This window comes from Periplaneta americana, chromosome 11 (genome assembly GCF_040183065.1).
Source record: "Periplaneta americana isolate PAMFEO1 chromosome 11, P.americana_PAMFEO1_priV1, whole genome shotgun sequence".
NCBI classification, from domain to species: domain Eukaryota; kingdom Metazoa; phylum Arthropoda; class Insecta; order Blattodea; family Blattidae; genus Periplaneta; species Periplaneta americana.
The window spans coordinates 34,615,896-34,640,664 of record NC_091127.1 but is presented as its reverse complement, the minus strand read 5'-3'; the positions used below and the strand labels follow the sequence as shown (position 1 = coordinate 34,640,664).

Sequence of the window (24,769 nt, the reverse complement as noted above, 5' to 3'; positions counted from 1 at the left end):
GAGCATTGCAAGCGGCGGCGAAAAGTGACTGTGCTGCTATCTAGCGGCTTGGATTGTTGATACACTCCGTGCGGCGTGCTGGGTTACGTGAGGAAAAGCGGAGAGGTGTGCATGTGATGTCAATAAGAAAATATAAAGCAATAGCATTATTTTGAGTCACAGTGTTAACATTTTTAATTAATAAGAAGTTACAAAGCTACTGAAATAAAAATGAAATGGCACAATTCTCGAATTTTCAAATGTAATTATGATTTAGTTGTGCATGTCTTTAGAAGCTTTCATACTTCGCATGTTTCGTTTCTTAGCTAATTGTTAACCATTTTATTTTTGATGCAACAATTTATTAGTACATTAAAATATTTGTCAGTGAAGATACTGGCACAGTTGCTGCTTTAGGGATAAAGCATGTATCTTGCATGTTATCTATTACATCAAGCAGATGTGATTTTAAAATCTCTGCAGGCATGGTACCTTTTGATAGAAAATAACTTATGGTTTGCTTTAAATTTTTGCATATTCCTCGAATAATGAAAACTATTGCAAGTGGTACTTCTGAAACTTTTACGCTAGTTGAAGTTTTGTGATTAGATCTATTTTACCTAATTCAATTAATCCCTCGAAGTGTGTGCTTTAGCGTTATAAGTTATATTTTCCTTGAAAGACATTTCATCTACAACAATAATAGTTAGAACCTTTTCATTCAATGATAGAATATCCGATTTTATTTTTAATAATGAATTGTAAAATGGTGGGATTGACACCGGGGCCTATACCAGATTCATGAAGTCAATTTTGGAGAGATCTAACTGTTGATAAACATAATTTTCTTCTTAAAAATCTTTAGTCTTGAGGTGAGCAATAATGGAATGTTGCGGCAAAACTTTTGTTGTAACTGGAATACCGTCTCCACATTTCCTTCTTTTTAAGCGCACTTGAGGCTAATAAATTCGCCATCTTAAACAATTTTAATTAAATCAGCGTTTGAATTTGCTGTGTTCGGAGCTGTCATTTACACTTGAGAAATTTTTCATCTTTTATGAATTCTTGCATTGTAAAAAAAAAAATGAATTTTATTTAGTGAAATATTAATAATGCCTTTAAAGTATAGGGCTAGGCAAATTATTTTGTCCGAATCACCTGAATCACTTATTGTGAAAAAACGAGTCCACTTTCTTCACAAAATCAAGAATTCACATTTTTATGTTACGCATCCCAACGCACACTGTTTGGTTAAAAAGGAAGTCAAGACTTTCAATTTTTGTATACGGAGAAACTATAAAGAAATTGTGTTTTCTATGAACAAAGTAAAGTAGATTTATGCAGTTTAGTAACTGATTGAATGAGCATAGAGAATATTATGTAATTGCTAATGTACTAGAAGTATCGTCCGTCGTTTCTGTCTGATATGAGAGAACCCACAGCCTCCTCGATGCAAGATCTAATACGTTTCTCTGGGGCCTTCGCCGTTCTTTCATTGTGTTTTGTTTTTGAACCATACTTTCGGAAGAAGGAGCTGTTAAATGTAGTGAATGAATATTGTTATCTTTAGTCTGTTATGAAAAAACAAAATATTAAAAATTAACTCTCCTACGACTGATTTCAAACTTCAGTATACTTTTCCAATTTATTACACTTTATTTTTATTTATTCCTGATGTTCCCTGATGTTCCAAAGTATTAAGTTATTGAAGTCCGATAATCTAAAGTGATCTGAATATATTCTGTGATTTTTGTACAAACATTCTCTCCCTCTAATCTAAACGTTTCGTCAAGAACTGTTGACAATGGTTTTAATTAGTGTTAACATTTTGCTTGTGATATTGCTTGTGTTTTATTTTTTAAAGAATTTTAGGTAAGACCGCAAATAGCGATAGTAGTTGACGCGCCCTATTAAACGTCACTAACATCTAGGACTTCAGTCCTTGTCGTTTGCATTTATTTACCTATATGGACATGGCGCACCTAAACGGAAAAAAGGCAAATAATTGTAGTAGTAGTAGTAGTAGTAGTAGTAGTAGTAGTAGTAGTAGTAGAAGAAGCAGTATTAGTAGTAAAATAATAATAATAATAATAATAATAATAATAATAATAATCTTGTAATAGAAAAGTAACATTCTACTGGTGTTTACATGACTACACCCTATTTCTATCTTTTGAAAATCTGATGAAAGATCTAGCAGCTAAGCGTAGTTTCTAAAACAAATTCCACATTTAACTGACATTGTGTGCAACTATAATGAGAATAATCCTTACGACATCACGTGTTTGTTGAACAAAACTCATATCACAGTTCATCGCGCTAATCGTCGCGTCATCCTCGCTGCCTACAATCCCTGCCGCTAGATAGCACTGGTGAGTCATTCGCCACTTGTACCGTGAACTTTCCAGTATTATCATTGGAGACTATTTGACTGAAGGAAATAAAGAATCATATTCGGGAGGGTAGTGTTATTTTTTCTGATAAGTGGGCGGGATATGGGGGTTTGAATTATGAAGGTTTTAGACATTTCACCGTGAATCATAAAGTTGAGTTAAAGAATTATGAGACTGGATGTTGTACCAATAGTATAGAGGGGATGTGGTCTGCTGTAAAACTTCAGGTTGGGAGGGGTAAAAGGGTGGGTTCTACTTTACATGGTCATTTAGATGAGTATGTTTGGAGGAAGAATGTAAATGTGGGTGATTGTGTTGTGAGTGAATTTTTGAGAGATGTGTTTTCTATGTTCCAGAGAGTAAAGATGTGTGAGTGTTTTTTTTTATTTTGGAGTGATTTTTATTTTGTTTTTGTTGTAATTATTTGTTATTACCCTTATTGTTTCTGTAGAGGTTACATTTTTTTTTCCGCGAAGGAGAGCGTTTTATTCGTGTTTTATAATGATGGATATTCTTTTGTTAGGGTAGTAATTACGCATGAAGGATAGTGCTTATTTTATTTATTGAAGAAATAGGTTTTAATTTTTGTTCGTTTTGTATATATGAGCGAGTGTGGATCTGTTCGTTGTTTCTTTTTATTTCATTTAATTTGGGGTTCAAAATTGAGAGAACACTGCTGTAGGAACTGGTATTTTGTAAATGATTTGAAAGTCAGTTTATTTAAATTCGATGTTTTTATTATGTTATTGTGTTGTATTTGTATTATTTGTGTGAAAGCCGAGGTATGTGAGAAGGTTAGTGGGTTAGTTGAGGTGATATTTGAGTGACATGAGATGAACATATGTTTTGCTGATATCCTATTTTGGATAAGAGCAGGTGGGTTATATTCCAGAATGGGATGTTGTGAAATTGATTTGGTGATATCGTATTTTGGATAAGAGCGGATGGGTTATATTCCAGAATGGGATGTTGTGAAATTATTTTGGTGATATCGTATTTTGGATAAGAGCGGATGGGTTATATTCCAGAATGGGATGTTGTGAAATTGTTTTGGTGATATCGTATTTTGGATAAGAGTGGATGGGTTATATTCCAGAATGGGTTGTTGTGAAATTGTTTTGGTGATACCGTATTTTGGGTAAGAGCGGATGGGTTATATTCCAGAATGGGATGTTGTGATATTGTTTTGCTGATATCCTATTTTGGTTAAGAGCGCATGGGCTCTGGTCGAGAATGGGATGTTGTGAATTGTTTTGGTGATATCGTATTTTGGATAAGAGCGGATGGGTTATATTCCAGAATGGGATATCGTCAATTTGTTTTTTTTTTAGATAGTTTTATTTATTGCTCGTTTTGGTTTACGTCGGCCTTATTGTGACGTCACTGCGTTCTTTTTTTTCAGGTAGCCTACTGTATTGGACGCAACCAGACCTCATCTTTAGATCAACGGGAAAGTAAGTGTATGCAATCACATGATATTCATGTAAATTTCAAGTTGCCATTTCAATGTGTAGTTTTATTTGCAGGTAATGTAGTTAGCTCCACTATTCGTTGTTTTACATTATTTTAATAATCTGCAGAGAGTGTGAAGTAAACTAGACGTGATTTTTACTACGATGGTTGAATATTCATTCGGTTGGTTATAAGTAGGGTATCACTGAAATATCTTGTTACTCCGGACAAACGAGCGGTGCGTCCTTACGCATGTTTTTCGCATTGAATGTAATAATTAATCAAATCATTATCGTGTCTTAAAGAAAGTGAAGTTTTATCGAGCCATGTCTCAAATTCCCTCATTGCTCTAGTTCATTACTGCGGTGTTTTCTTGCACGTTTTGTAATATGTGTGCAGAAAATCAATCGTTACTTTGTATAGAAAAATGATTCAATTACAATTCAGTTATCGCCATATTCTAGTTGCGTTTTATAGACCTATATTACTTAATATATACATAGAGTTTAAATAATTCATTATTCTAACTTAAAGCGTGAGTTATGCAATTAGTTGTTCAGTTATGACATTACTACCGTTGGACTCAGTTTGTTCTGATATAATTAAATATATACATACTGTCCCGTATATGCAAGGAATAAAAAAAATAAATCTTACAACTTGGAAGCAGAATGCGAATCTCTGGTTCTAGCCATCCTGCCATATTTTATGTAAATTAGAGGAATATACAGGGTGTTTGACGACGATATGTATCCTAATGACTAGGGCTAGAATTTCTGTGTGCCAAAAATATTGCAAAAATTCATACATTTATGCGTTATAAGTCCGAAAATACGTGCTAAAACATTAGGCCTAACAATATATATGACGGGGAAAACAGTTCAATATACATTACCTCCATGTCTGAGTGTCGTCGTGTGTTACGAAGAACGTTCTCAAATTTTCGGCAGTCTGACGATTCTCACGAAATAAAACCCTTGCAGCGCGAAACGTTTATTCCACATCACAAGTCTCAAGTTTGACATAATTGAATGAAGCCAGTTGTTTCGCACTCAGGTTTTGAGGCAGTGACGTAGTCTTCACCAACCAAGACACTCAGCGTATTCCGAATCTCACCGGTCCGGTGGCATCAGTGACGTCACGTTGCAGCGAAATAAGGAACAAAACTGCTGGAAGGATCGATGGCTGTCATGGCGACTGTACAAGTTGTTGTCTGTGCTACGCTAGCAAAATTTTGCGAAATTTTCGTACTCCCATCTAGTTCAAAGAAAAGATAGCGTAAACAATTTATTTCTTGAACCGGTAGTAATAACGGGTCCGTTGACATGTTCGCTCATAAGCCATTAACATATTGTTTTTACGTTGTGCTCATTACAAATAATACAGCAGAACTAAAGCAGAACACACCGCCATGACACAACAGTGCACAATGTTATTCGTCTGCTAATTCCCGCCCTATACAAGAACCAATCAGATTCACTGATGGCAGCTGATGAGACTGCCACCACCTCTGCGACACCGGTGGAGCATCAATGACGTCATCGGTGGAATTCGGAACACCGTGATGCCATCGGATTGCTCACCGGTGAGATTCGGAATACACACACTGGCAGTAGCTGACATAATGTTGAATCCAGTATTTTTTGGCTTTCTCTTTCACTCTATCATTCTTGCTGACAGACTTGTTATTTTGGTAATAGCGATTTTCACCTCTCGAACCGCGTCAGCGGGAGTGTGCCAGGGTGTTTATGCAATGGATGAGAAAGCGAAATTTGAATCTGATGTACAATAGATCTATCTTCAAAGTGTAATTCTTGCAGTACTGCAATAGAAACGCTTTGTCTGCACATAATTCTTTAACAACACCGTACAGTGATTCGAAGTTATCGGCGTAATACAAGGCCTCTACTAGAGGTGCCCTGCTTGAAGCATTCAGAATGGAAGTGCAATTAAACTGTTGACCTCTGGAAACGTCGCACGTATTGCTGTGTAAATAATGAATAGTGAATCAAGTTCGGGTAGCTCACGCCCATCTTTCTTCGCAAGGATGGTCTGGTTAACAGAGTTCATCTCTTGGCTGTTAAGCATACTCCAGTTTTGTGTTACAGCACCAAAAACCACATTTCCTTTGCATCCTGTCTGGTCCGTGATCTCGTCTAGCTTGCCCATATGTTTCCATTGCTGCATTGTTCATGAATTCTAGCTAACATTTAGGCAAATACATCTTTTGTAGGGTTGAATCCTCAGATGTGTTCAGTCCTGTGTAGGCCTATTTCGATAAAAAATTTCTCAGACTCGGGCTGTTTAGTTTATAGAAGAGTATGTCTGCTACAATAAAGACTTCGCAGAAGTCCATAAACTAACGATTGCCTCGTGATTAGCTCTGTGAAGTATTAGTTGAGTGTTGTCTCCCCGCCCACAATTTCTCTGCTCATACCCTTGTACGTGTTGCATCACTAGAGATTTTGATTGCAACTTAACAGGGTTTCTGCACGGCTTTTCCATCACTTTTGAGTATTCACATTTATTAATGAGTTATTTGTTCCTGTTTCCGTAATTTTAGGTTTGGATATTGGAAAGCTATATCTTGCAAGACAAGTTTCCTTCCATTCTCTGTTTGTCATCGCTAGGGTGCTGAGAAGTCCTTGGTTTAATGTATTTTGCTTTCTCTCGCCTGTCTTCCAAGAATCTGGTGCTTTGTGGTGTTGGTACCAGGCTGAGAGTTGCAATCAATTCCTCTATGAAGTACAGTAGGTTGTGTCTGCTAAAATATATGCTATTCTGCTTTGCGTGTATTTTGAGATGCAGAGCATTCCTTTCAGGTAGGCTGCTTCGACTCTCTCCAGCCGTTTGAGATTTGAGTGCGTGAGGTGGTTCCATATAAGGTGTATCCCGTATGTGGCAATGGGCGCAACCTTTATGTTGAAAAGCCTCAGGGCTGTCGTTACGGATAGTAGGTTCAGTTTCTTAATCTCGAAGGTCGCTTTCATTGCTCTGTCTTCGAAGTGCTTGGAAAAGGTGTGGCCTGTCGCTTGTAGTGTAAGTCCTAGGTATTTGTAGCTTTTGACCATTTCCAGTTCTTGTTCTCCGCAAGGGAATCTATCGGTGTTTGCCAAGGGTCCTCCTTTTCTGAATTTCATTACTTTCGTCGTGTCCCTGTTTATGACTGGGTCATTTTTTCTGGGACCAATGGAATGATGGGTAAGTTAGATTTTGGGGCAATGAACCTGCGGGTTCCTTAAGTCATTTGTAAGTAAGTTTTGGAGAACGTTCACTATAATCTGGATAGAATACACTTCTTACCGCGACTCCATGATTGGTCCAGCGAGCACTGGATTTACTAAGAGACTTTCTTTAATAGAAAATGACTTGCTTTCAGTTGTCCGGCGATTCACTTGCCTGTAGTAATGTAATGTGTAATTTATATATAAACTCTCAAAATTATGAGTAAAATCTTACAGATCTCTTATTTGATGAGTAAGTAATACCTTCTGGGTTTTCCTTAGGAATTTTAAACTTTGCGCTTCCGCCGATATTACTGGTCTACTAATATTGGATTAATTTGTGTGAGAAATGGTTACGAACTCCAATCCGCAAGCTGAAATAAAGTAGTTTTAGTGAGCTTATGTTGCTGGCGTGAGTCATTATGTTGTAATTATGAGGCATAAGGGAAGAGGATATAATGTCATCAGATCGCAGTGAGGATTTAATTTGGTCCCCTTTTTCTGTAATGCACAATATAACAATACTTTGGTGGCTCACCATCTTCGGAGACAAAAACACTCACAATTTCCTCTGCATAAGGTTTATTGTATCGTTAATCTAACCCAATATGATCAACGAAATTTAAATCTAAAGATAGCACGTTTTCTTCAGTTCACTATATTTGTCATGCATGTTTGTAGAAAATAGCGTAAAGATTGTTGGAAAAAATAATCGACAACGTTTGGAGTGTGTTATGTACCAGTGAATGCTGGATAACATTTTGGTAATGTAAAACGTTAGCATGTCGAATCAATGACGTGGAACTGGCCATAATTTCGTAATGAATTACTTAGCCTATTAGTGACGAGAGATCAGAGATCTAAGTTACTTATGTATTATCCCTTGTGTTTTCAACAGTATAGGCAGTTGTGGGGAATATATTGCCGGGATGCAAAAAATGAGGCGAATGCTATACCGGAGTTGTAGAATATTATATACGTCCTAAATAAAATAGCTCACCGTAAATCATTCCATAGGCTTTGGTTTCATCGGTAATGTATTCATGTCCAATGAACCTCTAAAGTTTTTTATGCTCGACCATGCCGAAATGTAATAATTATACACCTGGTAGCAGTCCTTTAATGCATGTCATTAAAGTACACTTATTCATTAAAGTTCAGATTTTCGATAATTCTCGGATATTCAATCGAAAGACGAGGGAAACGTCACGGAGGCTGGAAATCCAATACTGTCGCAGAAGGTTATGTTCTGTTACTATAATAATTAGCGTTAATTGTAAATAATATTCAAATAAAGTCAATTTGTCATCTCGTTTTTCAATTCTAAATCAATTTCCAGGTTATATCAAAATTAGTTCATGTTATTCTCTAAATTATATCAAGGTCAATGACATTATTGTTCCTCGGAAAAAATCAATACTTTCGCGTCTGCGCACATCTCACAATTTACGAGCTTGCACAAGGTCACTTCTGCTCTTCAGTGAGATGCGAATAAAATGAATACTTGTAATAATTTCAAGTTAGAAATATGGTCGAGCATAAAAAGTCGTATGAAACTTGCCTATAATGGTAATTAAGACGCTCGTATGAAAATTATGAAACTCGTTTGCGCTCGTTTCATAAAAAACATATACTCGCGTCTTAATTACTATCATTATAGGTTCGTTGCATAATGTACTATTTATCCCAAGCTTTTTTACATAATCCATAATATATATATTGGTTAGAGGCTTGAAGTCAGTTTTCTTTTGACTGGTATGTAACCTCGTTTTACGAGCAAAGTTTTTCTTTTTTTCTTTTTTTTCGTAGTCAGTTTCCAGAAGCTTTGGATTCTATGGCTGCATTATGACGTTTCTGTTTTGCTAGTTCAGCATCGTTCTTTTTCTTATGAAGTACAAGTTTGGCAATAGTAGCGCCTCCTCCCCAACAGTGATCCAGAAGCGCCTAGAGCTGTAAATATTATTGGAACTGTGAAATTAAAATCATCGTGACGTATTGCTATTACACTTCCAATTTTAGCATCTTTTAGAGTCTTATGTGCTGATAGATAATGTGTTAATGTAAAACCTTTACCTTCTTTAGTGGGTTCTATACGACCAAATAATTTCCGCAATTTCATAATAGCACTTAAAAATAAAGGTAATGTAAATATATTGTTATTTCCACCATGTTTTATATTCAACGGTCCTTTGCCTATTTTAGCCTTTGGTCTGGCGTTAGATTTCTTAGAAATCTTTCTATTAAATAGTGTTGACATTTATTGTAATAAAAATAGCGGCTTATACTCAACACCAAATCCTATTTTACGTTTGGCCCACATTCCACCTGTAATCAACAAGGCACCAGCCTTTACATTAAATGGAGTCTTTGGATCATTTTGGATATCTTTGGCTTCGATCTGTAATTCCTTGTCAGTAGTATATCTCGATTCTAGGTCCTCGTGGTCTCTATAGAATATGTCGTATTTCATACATTTTGCATCAAATTCGTTAATTGGCGGATCACCTCTTATTTTATTTTAATGTACCGAAGTACATATGATATTTCCATACAGATATTCTGCGTCATCATACGATGAAAGAGTAATGGAACAGAGAAAAATTCTCTCCGGCACCGGGATTTGAACCCACTAAGCCACACCGGATACCCATCCCGGTAGAGCTGAAAAGCATCAGCACGTAGAGCTGAAAACCTGGGTTCAAATCCCGCTGCCGGAGAGAATTTTTCTCTGTTCCATTACTCTTTCATCGTAGGATCACCTCTTGCTAATCGCTCTTCTGGCCGTGTCCCTGAAGCCCGGACTGTATCTTAATGGATCATCGGAGTAGATCAGACTCCTCACCACCACACCGGTATGAGTCTCTGAGACAGCTCCATATTAGACTGATCAAATTTAGATTTCTGTACGGGACAGTTCTTTCCAAGCTTCATTGAATAACTTTTCTTTAGAACGCACTTTTCTTATGTTTAATCTTTGATGAAATTTCTGTTTTTCATGCCAAATAGGTTCGTTCTTGTGTCTATGGTAGTAATCTCTTCTAACTTTTCTTTTTTCTCAGGGTCTCTAGTCTTCTCACGATTATAATAATAGCTCGAAGCATATTTATTTATTTATTTTATTTAAAGGCCATCAGGCCTTCTCTTCTCCTCTACCAGGGTATTACAACTACAATAGTAAGAATACAATTACAATTATTACAATTAATATTAAATTTACAAATACATAAAAATCAAAGTACTAAAAGATGAACTGACTAATAAAAGCTAGACAGTTTATTGTAAAGGTTAAGAAGAGAGAAATTTTTTTTATTAATTAAGTAAAAAATTAAACCTACTCAACGCAGTAAGGAAATGCTTCATGAGTTTGCTTTTGAACGCTACTAAATTCCAACAGTCTCTGATGTCACTGGGTAGGGTATTCCACCCTGGAATTGATTTATGAGAATTCTCTAATTCAAAATGTTCTTCAATTCTCAGGTCTTTTTTTGATGAAACTACAACAGATCGTAGCGCTTCAATTCTAAAATACTCAATTCCAATATTTTTCATATGTACTGAAATTGGTTTTGGGTTTCCGTTTCTTGCATCGGATCTGTGTCCTGCCATTCTTCTACAGAGTGCGTCTGTTGTCCTTCCTATGTATATTAAGTTATTTGTTAGTTTGTGTATATTTAATATCCAATAACTTTTTTAAAGGATTTCCTAACTTAGGAACTCGCCTGCGGAATGCCCAATCTCAACCGTTTTTGCCATTGGGTTCGGTCATTACCAGTAGCGGCTGGTGGTCAAAATAATGAGTGTGCTACAATCTCTATATTGGCCTACTGTATACACTTATATGCATTTATCTTAATTTGAGACTCGCCTAGTGACGAAATATGGAGTTCCTTCCTACTGCAGAACTTGTCAATTACCCTGGTGTTAAACGTTAAATCCCTCCATCCTGGACATCATACTCTTTTCTATTGACAATATTGCAAGAGCAGTGAGGCGATCCTGGGACATAGTGTTCCTTAAAAACGTTTTTATGCGTTTCAAACAAGAAAAACATCTTTCTGGCTCAGCAGTAGTTTGGTGTTGTAACCAAAATATTTAACAACTTCGTTACTTCACAGAATGGATCCCGTGAATTGTTGGAGACTGTGTTTTGTAACAATTGAACAGCCATCTATATTTCGGAAGTCGGATCTTCCGTATAGAACTCCAAGTTGTGTCTTTAACATTTTTTTGTTCAGTGCAGTATAGCTGTTGACAGCAACTTCAAGTTCGCGTTCAGGAAAATTATGCAAAAAATTGTCAAAAAATTCGCTGTTTAACAATTGTGTTGCGTCTAGGTAGCTTAAAGTTTGGAAACGATGAGTAGTTTCCTGAATTATACGGTTACATACCTCCTTGGCATCAATTTTCTGGGATTCAATTTTCCGTCGCTTGCTGACTGATTCAGGAGGAACCTCAAAAAACTGGTAGATGGCAGCAGCAGTCGAACATTTGAATTACCAAATACATTTTACATAGTTCCGAGTTCCTCCACAAACAAGCATTCTTTCCTTACGCTTTACTTTTGCAATCTCCAAGCTGTGTTGTGCTGAAGCTGACTACAGCACTTCCCCGCGTAAAAATAGCCAATCAGAGCAGTTATTTCAGCTTCGCACATGCGCATTAACTGTCTACATTCTCATTTAGAGTTTTGAGTAGCACAACGAACCCCCTGAGGCACCAAAGAGCGAAGACTAAACACTCTATAACGCGTCATGAACATAACAACGGGAAATTGTCAAATGGCAGATCAAATACTGTGATATTGCAAACACTTTATTTGAGCAAAAATTATCATTGTGCTGTAGCACTGTAGCACATAAGGACGGGCCGCCCCTGGTCATAACCCGAGTTCTCTCTAAAAGTTCCCTAGTAAAAGTGATAGGTTGAGCTCTAAGGGTGTTCCCGCAGGAAGATGTGCATTGCCATGCCCTTTTCAAGCACAACAGCGGTCCCGTTGACCGCAGTAATTATATTTTTCTCCAGTGCTGAAGCTTCTTAAATGTAATTCTGGCATTATACCGGAATTTAGAATTTTATTAAATATTCCCGAACTATGTTTATCCCCCAAAAGCTTTTTACAAGAGAGTATATCGCGTTTGGATTCTTATCTAAGTCTACCTTAAATTTAAAACTTTCATCTAACCTATCAATAATACTTATTTCATTTATCTCTGGACTCTTGTTACCAGCTTACCATGCCCCATCAAGAATCATAATTCTTTCTATAATTTGATTAACGTTATTAAACCACACATATTCTTTTGGAAGCCCAGGATATGTTTTTAGAACCCCCTTTCCTAATTTCGGAGAAGATAGATATGAGTAAGTAGTAGGAGTTCTAGGTTTTTTATTTGACATTTGCCCCCGTAGTGGTTTAATAAATACTACATACTTTTTACCTATGCTAGATTTTGGCATTTTTGTTGATGGATCATTATTTTGATAAATGGCATTGGACTCGGTAAGTATTTCATTATATTTTAGTGTATCTTCTGGTTTGATCACGTTATCATAGATATCTTTCTTAGTTAAAAAAGTGAGTAGACCATCTATTGCCTCGTACGTTTCTCCATTAATAATGAGATTTTTATTATGTACCGACATTTCAGATTGTCGTATATATAGTTTATTACCATCTGGCCTTATTTCAAATACTGGTTTGTTTGTTTTATACGAGTAATTCAAATACTTTGCTATATTAGTATTTATATATGAGCCGTTCAGAGCAGAAGTGGTGTAAGTCAAAAATGGGTAATGAGGGTTAAAGTAAACATTCTGTAAAATACAGCGCAATGTAGCATTTAATATTCAATTTATTTAAACTACTAGTTTTACCCGTGCGCTCCGCTGCACTTAGTAGAAATAAATATAAAGTAATTACATAATTAAAATAGAACATTGGGTCCAGGGAACATTCGTTTTTGATAGAAGAATAAATCGTTTAATATGCTACTTAATTTAAATTGTATTTAAATAATTAAAATGCTATCATTTTGGTCCAGAGACCACTCATTTGGTGCAAAGATAATTCGTTTAACATTTTTCTAAATTAGTCTTAAATGCATCCATTAATAAATCACTCCAAATTAATAGAGCTGATTGTGTACGAAGATCATTTTTATGTTAACCTTACTGTGCATCTTTTTTTTTTTTTGTTAAGTTTATTTTATTCACGCCTTAACATCTGTGGTCATGTCGCGTGTTTAGAATGTGTGGGTATATCAGCAGGCCGTTTTTACTTTTGTGGAGTTCCTGTTTCTATTGTGTGTTGTAGATGGCTTGTGTTCATGTAACTGATTATAGACTTTGATCAATGTTTTTGGTATTGCTAATTGAGGCGGTGATGAATAATGGCATGTATCTTTCCAATCCAGCATTTGCCTTTATGACTAAGGGAAATCATGAAAAACCCCAGTCAGATTGGTCGGCCACGGGGTTTGAACCTGGGACCCCCGAATGCGTGTCTCAAATGCTACAGCCTGAATCAACTCGCTCGGTTGTATATCATTGTTTATGCAAATAAAAAATGGGGTACCCTACATAAATATTATTTTAAGAAACACAGGAAACGAATATGGGTAAATTATGAGCGCAGGAACGCCATTTCATGACACCTTTTAAAATAACTCGGCTCCAGTGATCTCTATGGTAAAATGAGTGTATAAAATTAGAGTATTTTATGTGGACCAAATAAAGTTGCAATAATCCAGTTATACAATATTTCGACAGAATATCAAGTTTTCTGTGCGTACAGATTTCTTTTCATCTTACCTCAGTCCTCATTTGTAGCATTACATCCATCTAGAGAAATTACAAATTTCAAATAGTGAAGGTTAATTAGCTTCTAAGCTTACTTCATACAAGTACACAAACTATTCTCTGTATATTAATATTGATAAACGTCAAGGCCGCCTTAAATAGACGGAGTCATTTGTTTCGATTTAATTGTAGCCATCGTCGTCGTTCCTGCAATAACTCCTGTGTGACATCGATTTTCAGATTTTTGCTCTATTAAATAACTTAAATAGTGATGCAGCAAATAATGCAATCTACTATATATAACTTAATTATATTTCTTTCTTTCGAAAATGTAAGAATTCACGATCTCCTATGCAATACTGCCTTAGAATGAATAAATTTGTTTTTCTTCCTACTAAAAAAAATAATATTTTGCACATTGAAGTTACGGAACGACACTATAGGCCTAATCTGAGGCGGCAGTGAAAATGTATTGTATTGTTATTCTAAACCCATTGTTTATCCTTAAATATCAGTTCTATCAAAATTTTGCCCGGGATAAAACTTATCGGAAATCATTTTTAAAGGAACTTTTGTTATGTAACATTTTTCACACAAATAAAAAATAAGCGAGATATTTCGGTTTATTTAATTCAGGCCCCCTTATAAACCCACCTTTTAAATAAAGTATTTTGAATGCCAAATATCCTAAAATCTAAGTTACAACGAACTTCATTTATATTCTAATTTTCATCGAAATCCGTTCATCCATTATCGCATCCATTATCATCAGTCCTATCAAAATTTTGCCTGGAATAAAACTTATCGGAAATCATTTTTAAAGAAACGTTTGTTATGTACCATTTTTCGTAAAAATCAATAATAAGCGAGATATTTCGGTTTATTTATTTCAGGCCCCCTTATAACCCCCCTTTTAAATAAAGTATTTTGAATGCCATATAGCCTAAAATCTAAGTTACAACGAACTTAATTTATGTTCCAATTTTCACCGAAATCCGTTCAGCCATTATCGCGTGAAAAGGTAACAAACAGACAGACAGACATACAAACAAAAATTTCAAAAAAGCGATTTTCGGTTTCAGGATGATTAATTATACATTTTAACACGAATTATTTTTGGAAAAGCGAAAATTACCAGAAAAATTTCGCTTACAGATTTATTATTAGTATAGATTACTAGTCAGTGGATAACAAGGAGGACATATTAATTGCTACTTTACGCTGCATTTTACAGAATTTTTACTTTAAATCTCATTACCCAATTTTGACTTACACCACTTTTGCTCTGAACGGCTCATATGTAGTTCCGTAATCTGTAATGGTGGGCGTTGACTTGGACTGTGTGTGTGGAAATTCAAATAATCCCGTTTCAATTGGTGTTTGTGGAATTTCTAGGCTATGATGAGCTACTGTAATTAACTCTCTATTTTGGTTAGTAACTTTTTCAACTTCTGTAACTAAACGGCTAAAAGCGTCAATAATTGGCTGTTCTTTCTTTTTGTTCAATTAATATGGTATTTGGGGCGCTTTTTCCATTCCTTGAACTTATCTTTCAGTTCTTGTTTAAGCGTAAGTCGCTCTGATGGTGTTGGTTGCATTTATGTGGATTAATCTATACTAATAATAAATCTGTAAGCGAAAATTTTCTGGTAATTTTCGCTTTTCCAAAAATAATTGGTGTTAACATGTATAATTAATCATCCTGAAACAGAAAATTGCTTTTTGAAATTTTTGTTTGCATGTCTGTCTGTCTGTCTGTCTGTCTGTCTGTCTGTCTGTCTGTCTGTCTGTTACCTTTTCACGCTATAATGGCTGACCGGATTTCGATGAAAATTGGAATATAAATTAAGTTCGTTGTAACTTAGATTTTAGGCTATATGACATTCAAAATACTTCATTTAAAAGGGGGGTTGTAAGGAGGCTTGAATTAAATAAACCGAAATATCTCGCTTATTATTGATTTTTGTGAAAAATGTTACATAAACATTTCTTTAAAAATGATTTCCGATAAGTTTTATTACAGGCAAAATTTTGATAGGGCTGATATTTAAGTCTGTCTGTCTGGATGTTTGTTACCTTTTCACGCAATAATGGTTGAATGGATTTCGATGAAAATTGGAATAAAAATTAAGTTTCGTTGTAACTTAGATTTTACGCTATATAGAATTCAAAATACTTTATTTAAAAGGGGGTTATAAGGAAGCCTGAATTAAATAAACCGAAATATCTCGCTTATTATTGAATTTTGTGAAAAATATTACATAAGAAAAGTTTCTTTAAAAATGATTTCCGATAAGCTTTATTCCAGGCAAAATTTTGATACGACTGATATTTAAGGATATACAAGAGTTTTAAAATAACAATACATTTCCACCGCCGCCTCATTATAGTGTCGTTGCTCCGTAACTGCTACAGTATGTGCAAAATATTACATTTTTTAGTAGGAAGAAAAAACAAATTTATGCATCTGTGGCAGTAGTGCATAGGAGATCGTGAATTCTTACATTTTTACACAATCAACTATATTAATTTGGAGTGATTTATTAAAGGATGGATTCAAGACTAATTTAGGAAAATGTTAAACGAATTGTATTTGCACCAAATGAGTGGTCTCTGGACCAAAATGATAGCATTTTAATTACTTAAATATAATTTAAATTAATTAGCATATTAAACGATTTATTCTTCTATCAAACACGAATGTTCCCTGGACTCAGTGTTCTATTTCAATTATGTAATTACTTTATATTTATTTCTAATAAGTGCAGCGGAGCGCACGGGTACAGCTAGTTTTCAATATTTTTTAGAGTACAGACCGGGTAACGATTTGTTACCTTCTTACATCCTTTTTTTAGGGACTTCGATGCCGTACTCTAACATATTGTTCGTAACATTGACATATGTTTGCGTGACGATGACATGACGAGGACGATGATGCGACGTTGTGTTAACGTTGTCCTTGTAGTATTATAAAGTATTGTATGTGTTGCCGGTATCTTCCTTGGTTAGGTGCTCTTGTATAGTTGTAATAAAGCCATGAGGTATATTCCAACATATATTACACAGCTCTTGGAATTTATCAAACGACATATCGATACCAACAAACTCATCGTACAAATGATTAAGATTTATGATATCTTGTCTAAATAAACACAAAAAAATCATATTATCCCTAATGAGCTGTTTTGATATTTTAGAATATGTTTGGCCTGAATAAATTAGATTGATTCCCATATATCTCCCTCTCAAACATATCTCTCGTACGTTATCTTGATTCTCTAAGATCCAGTCATCTATAAGAATTAAAGACTACGGTTCGCAGTCATCTTCGTCCTTATCTATAAATGTTGTCATAGATTCACCCGCTTGTTCTTCAAAATCAACAAATTTTCTCATCTGAATGTATTTTGGTTGATCTAAACTTTTCGAGAAATATAATAATGAGTAGGATCAATCCATTCAAAGTTATCTACTCCCAATACAGTTTTTCCACAGCCTGATGGACCTACAAATAATGTTCTCATGCATTTATGAAGTAGTTTTCCAGTTATTCTAAGATCGTTGTCTTTGCTTCCTGGAAAATGTGAATGCGGTTCCATGTACTTATACGTGACGTGTTACTCCAGATCTTTTGCACACGGCAGCAACTGAGCACCGCAACACCAACACATCACACAACTGAATACACGTTCACGTCACATTTAATTCGTGTATTCGCATAGTGAATATGCAGACGAGCTTTATGTTTATGGATTTTGTGATGGCAATGCATTGCAGCTGTTTAGGAATATAGACGACGTTTTTCCAATCGTAGGGTTTCATTTAGCTGTATGTTTGCCTGCGTTTACAGGATGTTATCTGAAACTGGCAAGCTACTAATGTTTCATTGAGGTCGGAAAGAGAACCGGCACTGGTATCTGATATGAATTTACAATTCATGGAATCCATAAGAATGGCAACCTTAGTATTTTGTTTTGTGTAATTATTTTATTTTCTTACCGAGTTTGTATTTAATTATGAAATGAACTTATTGGAACAACACAAGATGCAGCATTTTCACTAATGTATCATATCACAATGTTCTAAAAAGTATAAATACATTTATAATGTGTCTCTCCATTTAAAAGTTCTCCAATCAACTATTTCTCAACCGTTACATTTTGGACATAAGTATATCAGGTTAAATCGATGTAGATTAACCCAAACTACATTATCCTGAAGTGTTTTACATTTCTCCTGAGGCATCTTGTACATAATATGATGGTGATAGAGAGGTAGTAGACAAACGATAGGTTTACTTATGTGATAATACTGGGATAACCGAATTGCTATCAGGGATCTGGACTGCAGTCCCTCTTTTCACTATAAATCTCACAAAACTTAACTTCATCACAACCATTCGCTAATAATAGACAAGTCTGTGCATTTTGGTGAATAAATTAATGTTGTCTGTAAACTATTTAAGGATTATCACACCTTTCTTTTCCTTCCAGGCAGGTAGTCTAAAATTTATAGACACAATCTGTAGTACCTTTCCTTGCAACGTGAGTATCAAATAATGCTTTTACTTCTGTTTTGTTGAGAATAAAAGGAATTTCTAGTTTATGTAGGAATAGACCTACTTAATATTTTAAAGTTCTGATAAAGTGCATAAATATTCTTCCGAGAAATTTTATCTGAACAGTTTTCAACCTTGAAGACTTCTGCTTCATAATGATATAGATATCTCTTCTACACAGAAATATTGAAACTACGAAAGTATAACATTGATTTAATCTCACATATTTAGTTTGTTTGGCTTTGGAAACTTCGTTTAATATTCATAATATTTCGTTAAATGTAGTTACCTTTATCTCAAATTATTTTTCATTTGTAGATGATAACTAACGTCCCAGACGAAATTGACCACATCTACTGTACTTATACTGATATTTTAACTTCCTTGGTAGCTCCGTCGGTAGAGCGCTGGTTTACGACTAGCGCAGACCCTAGTTCAAATTCCGGCGATAGCCAAGTTGTATGTGTGGTGAACGAAGTCCAGGTAGTGACGGGTTTTCTAGGTGTTCTCCTGGTTTTTTATCCCATTAATATTCCACCAATACTCACCACAATTCCCCTTTCATTATCATCTTAGTCTCGAAAAAAAAAATAGGGTATTACCTGTGTTTACGTGACGCTGAATCGATGGTCAGTCATGGTGAGTGTTCCTTGAGGCTTGACCAAAGATCAGTGGCGCGTGGTGTGACGAATTGTGGGACCGACTTAGCCGTACGGGTGTAGAAAATTACGTGAGTTGAAATCCTTAGGGATGTTCCATAATCAACTCTATACTCCTATACCAATAGTTTCGTATCGTATTTCGTTTTCTATAGATTCTTACCTTAAGTGTCATTCTTTAAAATTTTGTAGAAGAAATTGTCATACAGAGAACTTTCAGATCATTATTCAGTTTTCTTTTGAATAACATATAATTATTTTATCGTTAAGAAATAATGTATTGCAATTTGTATCAATTGTACACTATAATATGACTTACTTTATTTTCATATTTTTAATTAAATACTGCTACTACTAATGATAATTGCTAATAAGTTAGCGTTATGATTAGAGGGCGGATTTTGGCATATTTGCATGTTTTATTCCTTGAAGGTTAAAGATGTGTATAGGGTGACCAGACGCCCTCTTTTATCCGGATATGTCCTCCTTTTTAGGCTTTTGTCCGGAGTTCGGGCGGATTTTTTTTAAATTTTGAAATATCCTTCTTTTCGTAACTTGTTTGCCTGATATTTTGAAACTATCTGATTTGAAGTCTTTTTCAAGTAATTTGCCAGTAGATGGCAGCAGTATCGACGGAATGTACTCTTTGCCAACATTCATAACTCTTTTTGCTATTTTTTTGATAATAATAATTATAGTTCCCTTGGCTTTCATATGTAGCTAACTGTAAAATCATTTTATATTATTAAGTTTTATCATAAGTATGCTATAATGAAATAGATATTGACATAATTTTAAATACAATATAGGTCTAACCCTAAATTTTAATAGATATTTTCTGTCCCCTTTAATAATTATTATAGTTCCTTTGACTTTCATATGTAGCTGACTGTAAAATCATTATCATTAAGTGTTTGCATAATTATTTTGTAATAAAATAAATATTAACATGCTTTTAAGTATGATATAAGAATAAATCTGTACTGTATATTATCGTAATTTGAAGTATAATATAGGCCTAAGCCTAAATCAAAGGAGGCTACATATTTTCTGTCCTCTTTTTTTCCAACAATGTCCTCCTTTTTGAAGCTTGGTGTCCTCATTTTTATCGATGTGAATCTGGTCATCCTAGATTATCTTTTTCTATTTGGTTATTTAACGACGCTGTATCAACTACGAGGTTATTTAGCGTCGATGGGATTGGTGATCGCGAGATGAGGCCGAGGATTCGCCATAGATTACCTGACATTTGCCTTATGGTTGGGGAAAACCTCGGAAAAAACCCAACCAGGTAATCAGCCCAAGCGAGAATCGAACCCGCGCCCGAACGCAACTCCAGATCGATAGGTAGTCATCCTAGATACAGTATGTCTGTATGAGAGAAATGTGTTTCATGCTAAAGGAAATCAACGGGGTAAGTTTTATAGGGCATATAAACGCATATTCAGGGGGTTAGTGCATATTTCTGAAATATTTGCATGTGGATGAATATATTACACTTTTACCCGAGGATAGTTACTAATGAATGATATCTCGAACCTACTTTTTCATTCTTTTATTTTATTGCTAGTAAATTTCAAATGAACACAAGTTTATATAATACAATATAAACTAGCCCACTCCATAATGAATAAGACTCGTGCTCAAAAATGAAAATAAAATTGAGTGTGAATAAATTGCAGATTAAAAAGTGTTAAATATCTTTAAACCCAAACTATAAATCCAATATATATATATTTTTTAGCTTCGGCTAAAATAATATTAGAATAAAATTTGTTTAATACTCTACGACCTTGACTCACGCTATGATAAAAAAAACTGCATTCATTTTACATTTAGGTTCAGATAAACCCAGAGAACTCATATTTTTAGTTCTTTATTTTTTATGTATATCATCCTGCCTAGGACTCGCGTTACGGAATGCGCGCTGGTTCGAGTCCTCATGGGGGAAGAAATTTTCTCATGAAATTTCGGCCAGTGTATGGGACCGGTGCCCACCCAGCATCGTGATGTACTTGGGGAGCTACGATAGGTAGCGAAATCCGGTTGCGAAAGCCAGCTATAACGGCTGGGGGAATCGTCGTGCTAACCACACGATACCTCCATTCTGGTTGGATGATCGTCCACCTCTGCTTCGGCATGTGGGCGTGAGGTCAGCAGCCGGCTGGTCGGTCTAGGCCCTTCACGGGCTGTAGCGCCACGGATTATTATTATTATTATTATTATTATTATTATTATTATTATTATTATTATTAGTAGTATTATTATTATTATTATTATTATTATTATTATTATTATTATTATTATTATTATTATTATTATTGTATATACCTTTCAAAGTTATTAAGGCCCGATTGTATAAACCATTTAATCTTAGATCAGAGGTTAAATTGATCCTCGTTCTAGCTGAACTTGGCATTTTGTGTTGTATAAAGTCTAATCTGAGATTAATTTGTCTCAAACTAAAGTCAACTTTGACTGAAGAAATTTCTCCGATTAAGTTAGATGATCCAAGTTCAGTTATTTCTTTTCTGTTTGAAATATACGAGTGACAGATTGTGCAAATAAAATATCCATTATTATTAATATCAATAGATATGATAGGTACATTTATATATATTTCTTTCAATTTCTTGCCTTAATACACAAACAATCTTATATTTTATAAGGCTCTATCGTGTTCAGCAGTATCAAATAACATAACCTATAATTATATTACGTTTATAACAACCATTAAATATTAATGGATATGATAGGTACATTCATAAATTTTCAATTTACTGTATTACTAAACGAAAATTGTCGTTTTATAAAGCTTTATTATGTTTAGCAGTGTCAAACACCATAACATGATAACAACTCGGAGAACAATCAACCTTCTTCTTATTGTCCGCCATTATTTACATTGCACAAAAAACTAGTGTCTCCAACAGAGTATACGGAAAGTCGCCAAAAGTAGTTGTAAAGTCGCTAGATTTCTCATTATCAACAAAGAAAGATTAAATTTTGTCACTATTGGGGTGCTAAAAAGGTCACTAAATCTCTATTTAAGCAATATAAAAGTTAAAAGAAATTGTTGTTGAAAAAGAGTTAAAGTCGCTAGATTGGCAACACTGAACAAACCTGTATAACATGGTCCGCGCATCACGTATTTCACCTGTTCATGCGATGTTGCCAGATCCTTTTCACGTGAACTTAGATTGCATTTGAACCAAGGTAATTTGATCGCAGAAAAGTTTTATACAACAGAAGAAGTGTCTGAACTCGGTTCACTTTTCGATCTACGATCAAAGTTGATCTTTAGTCAGGGAGTTTTATACAATTGGGCCTAAGACTTCTGTGAACATATTTTAATAAAATAAAATAATACATTTGTTTAATGTCGAAAACTTTGAAATGTTTAAACAACAGTTTAGTTGCGTAATCTTTCTACTTTTTAAACAAATTTTAATACTTTTTTTTCTGTAGTAAAATTAACGGGTAAAGGTTGGATTTATTAGTTCCATCCCAACCAATAAATATAGATTGACATAATGCTAAATAGATTGTACGTAACCAGTTAATTGATAAAATATTTCTTAGAACAACAAAGTAATATAATGTTTTACGTAATTTATTACAAATATAATGAATATGATTCTTCCATTTTAAATGAATATCAATAATTATACCTAAGTAACCTCATTAACTTCATTAATAGCTGAACAATTGCAAAAATTTAAGTATTAACTGTTCATTGTTTGAAACCCTCTACTCCAACGCACTGACAATCATTCGTGGTCGTTGAAATTTTAAAATTGTTCCATAACTGTGAGAATAACACTTAATAAAACCGAAAACACAAGTTTAAATTTGAAGAAAATTCAGGACATTTCTTTGTGTATGAAACAGCACCGTAGCGAGTAGTGACAATGTCCCGCGTGGGTCGGTAGCAGCAGTTATAAATCTCTACAAGTCGGTAAGCAAAACTGATGATAGTTTATTGGTGATCGGAACTCCCCTTTTAAATTAAATGTTTCTTTCTCTATAGTTTAAATTCTTACCAGTTTCTTGATCATTGTCATTTTGTAAGTGTGAGTGAACGGACATAAACATATTTGCTTAAACAGTGGATTGAGGGGAATCTTACATTTATCAACGGATGGGACAATTGTTCTCGGCGAAGTCTGTGACAAAAATGTGAGTTAATTTTATTATAAATCTTTATTATATTATAATTATAATATCAATATAACTCTGCAGTAAATATTTTGGTCAATGTAGAGTATCCAACGCCCACTGAACGAGTATTTCACACTTTTATCACTGCCATTGCGCTATAAACCAATTTTCGGCAATCTAATGTAAATGACTGCCTACAGATATATGAAAAGTTTCAGAGAAAATTCACAAATTCAATCTTCTAACACGATTTTTTTTGTTTTTAAATAATTAAGTAATTTGCTGGGAGACATCGTTAGATATAGACCACTCTTACACTAAACTGGAGTAATTTGAGCTTATTAAGCAGATATGATTCTACTTACTGATTTTATACGCTCACCTGTTATGTAATTTTTATTTTATACCGGTACATATTTCATTGTTATTGCCCATCCAAAGATAGGAACGATGAATATTACTTAGTATCTCCTATCTTTCTTCAAATAGTGTTTATATGCCATATTAATTTTCATTTGTTTTTATAAGTTAACAATAATGCACATTGGGAGCAACATATAAGAAATTATTTTCCTACACAATCCACGCTATATTCACGTTGTTTTAAAATGATTAATCGAAGATGGTTTAAATCATCCTTGTGCCAAAAGAGAATGCTCCCTGGACCAAATTGTCGTATTTTGCAATGGTCGTCAGTACTCGCTGAAATGAGTAATAATATAATTATGTTGTACATAGCATTTAGAAACATGTTACATAAATCATCCTTGTGCCAAAAAGAGAATGCTCCCTGGACCAAATTATCGTTTTTTTTTTTTTTGCAGTGGTCGCCAGTACTCGCTGAAATGGGTAATAATATAATTATGTTGTACGTAGCAAGCGTGATATATTTATTAATTTGTGCTTTGTGAAGTTATTCCATTTCTCTGTTTAATATGATGAGTTAAAAAATGCAAAGAAAATCAATTATTATAATATTATTATCTTGTACATAGCAAGATCGATTATTCAATTGATAGGATATTTTATGAGGTTGTTATGACATATCTATTGTCAATTGCTTTTATTTCTCAGAAGGCATTGACTGACGGGTATATAAGGACTGGCGCTGTTAGGCATGGAGGTCGGGGTTTGGGATGGCCCACAAGCAACAAGTTATACTAAATATTGTTAGTGTAAAACTGGCCTATGTCTCTATAGTGGGCGGGACATAAGTAACATTCACCAATATTTTTGTTACATTATTATTTACAGTAAGTTTAATAATCTTTTTTTTACAAAAAAAATTGGAGAAATGTTTAGTTGTGTATTGTGACAAAAACAAATGATCATGAAGTGATTGGTGAATGATATTTGATATAATGAATATGATGATTAATGGCATGAGCACATGACTAATCTATACTAATAATAAATCTGTAGCCGAAATTTTTCTGGTAATTCTCGATTTTCCAAAAATAATTGGTCCTAACATATATAATTAACCACCCTGAAACCGAAAATCGCTTTTTTGAAATTTTTGTTTCTATGTCTGTCTGTCTGTCT

The 24,769-nt window shown here is 34.5% G+C and overlaps 1 long non-coding RNA gene across 1 annotated transcript in view; it reads left to right on the top strand.

The window, feature by feature from the left end:
• LOC138708595 (uncharacterized) overlaps positions 1–24,769 on the top strand; it is a 112,348-nt gene that overhangs the window by 19,845 nt on the left and 67,734 nt on the right. The window contains exon 2 of the long non-coding RNA XR_011334713.1: positions 3,779–3,826. This is a non-coding gene — a long non-coding RNA (uncharacterized lncRNA). The remainder of the gene's footprint in view (positions 1–3,778; positions 3,827–24,769) is intronic.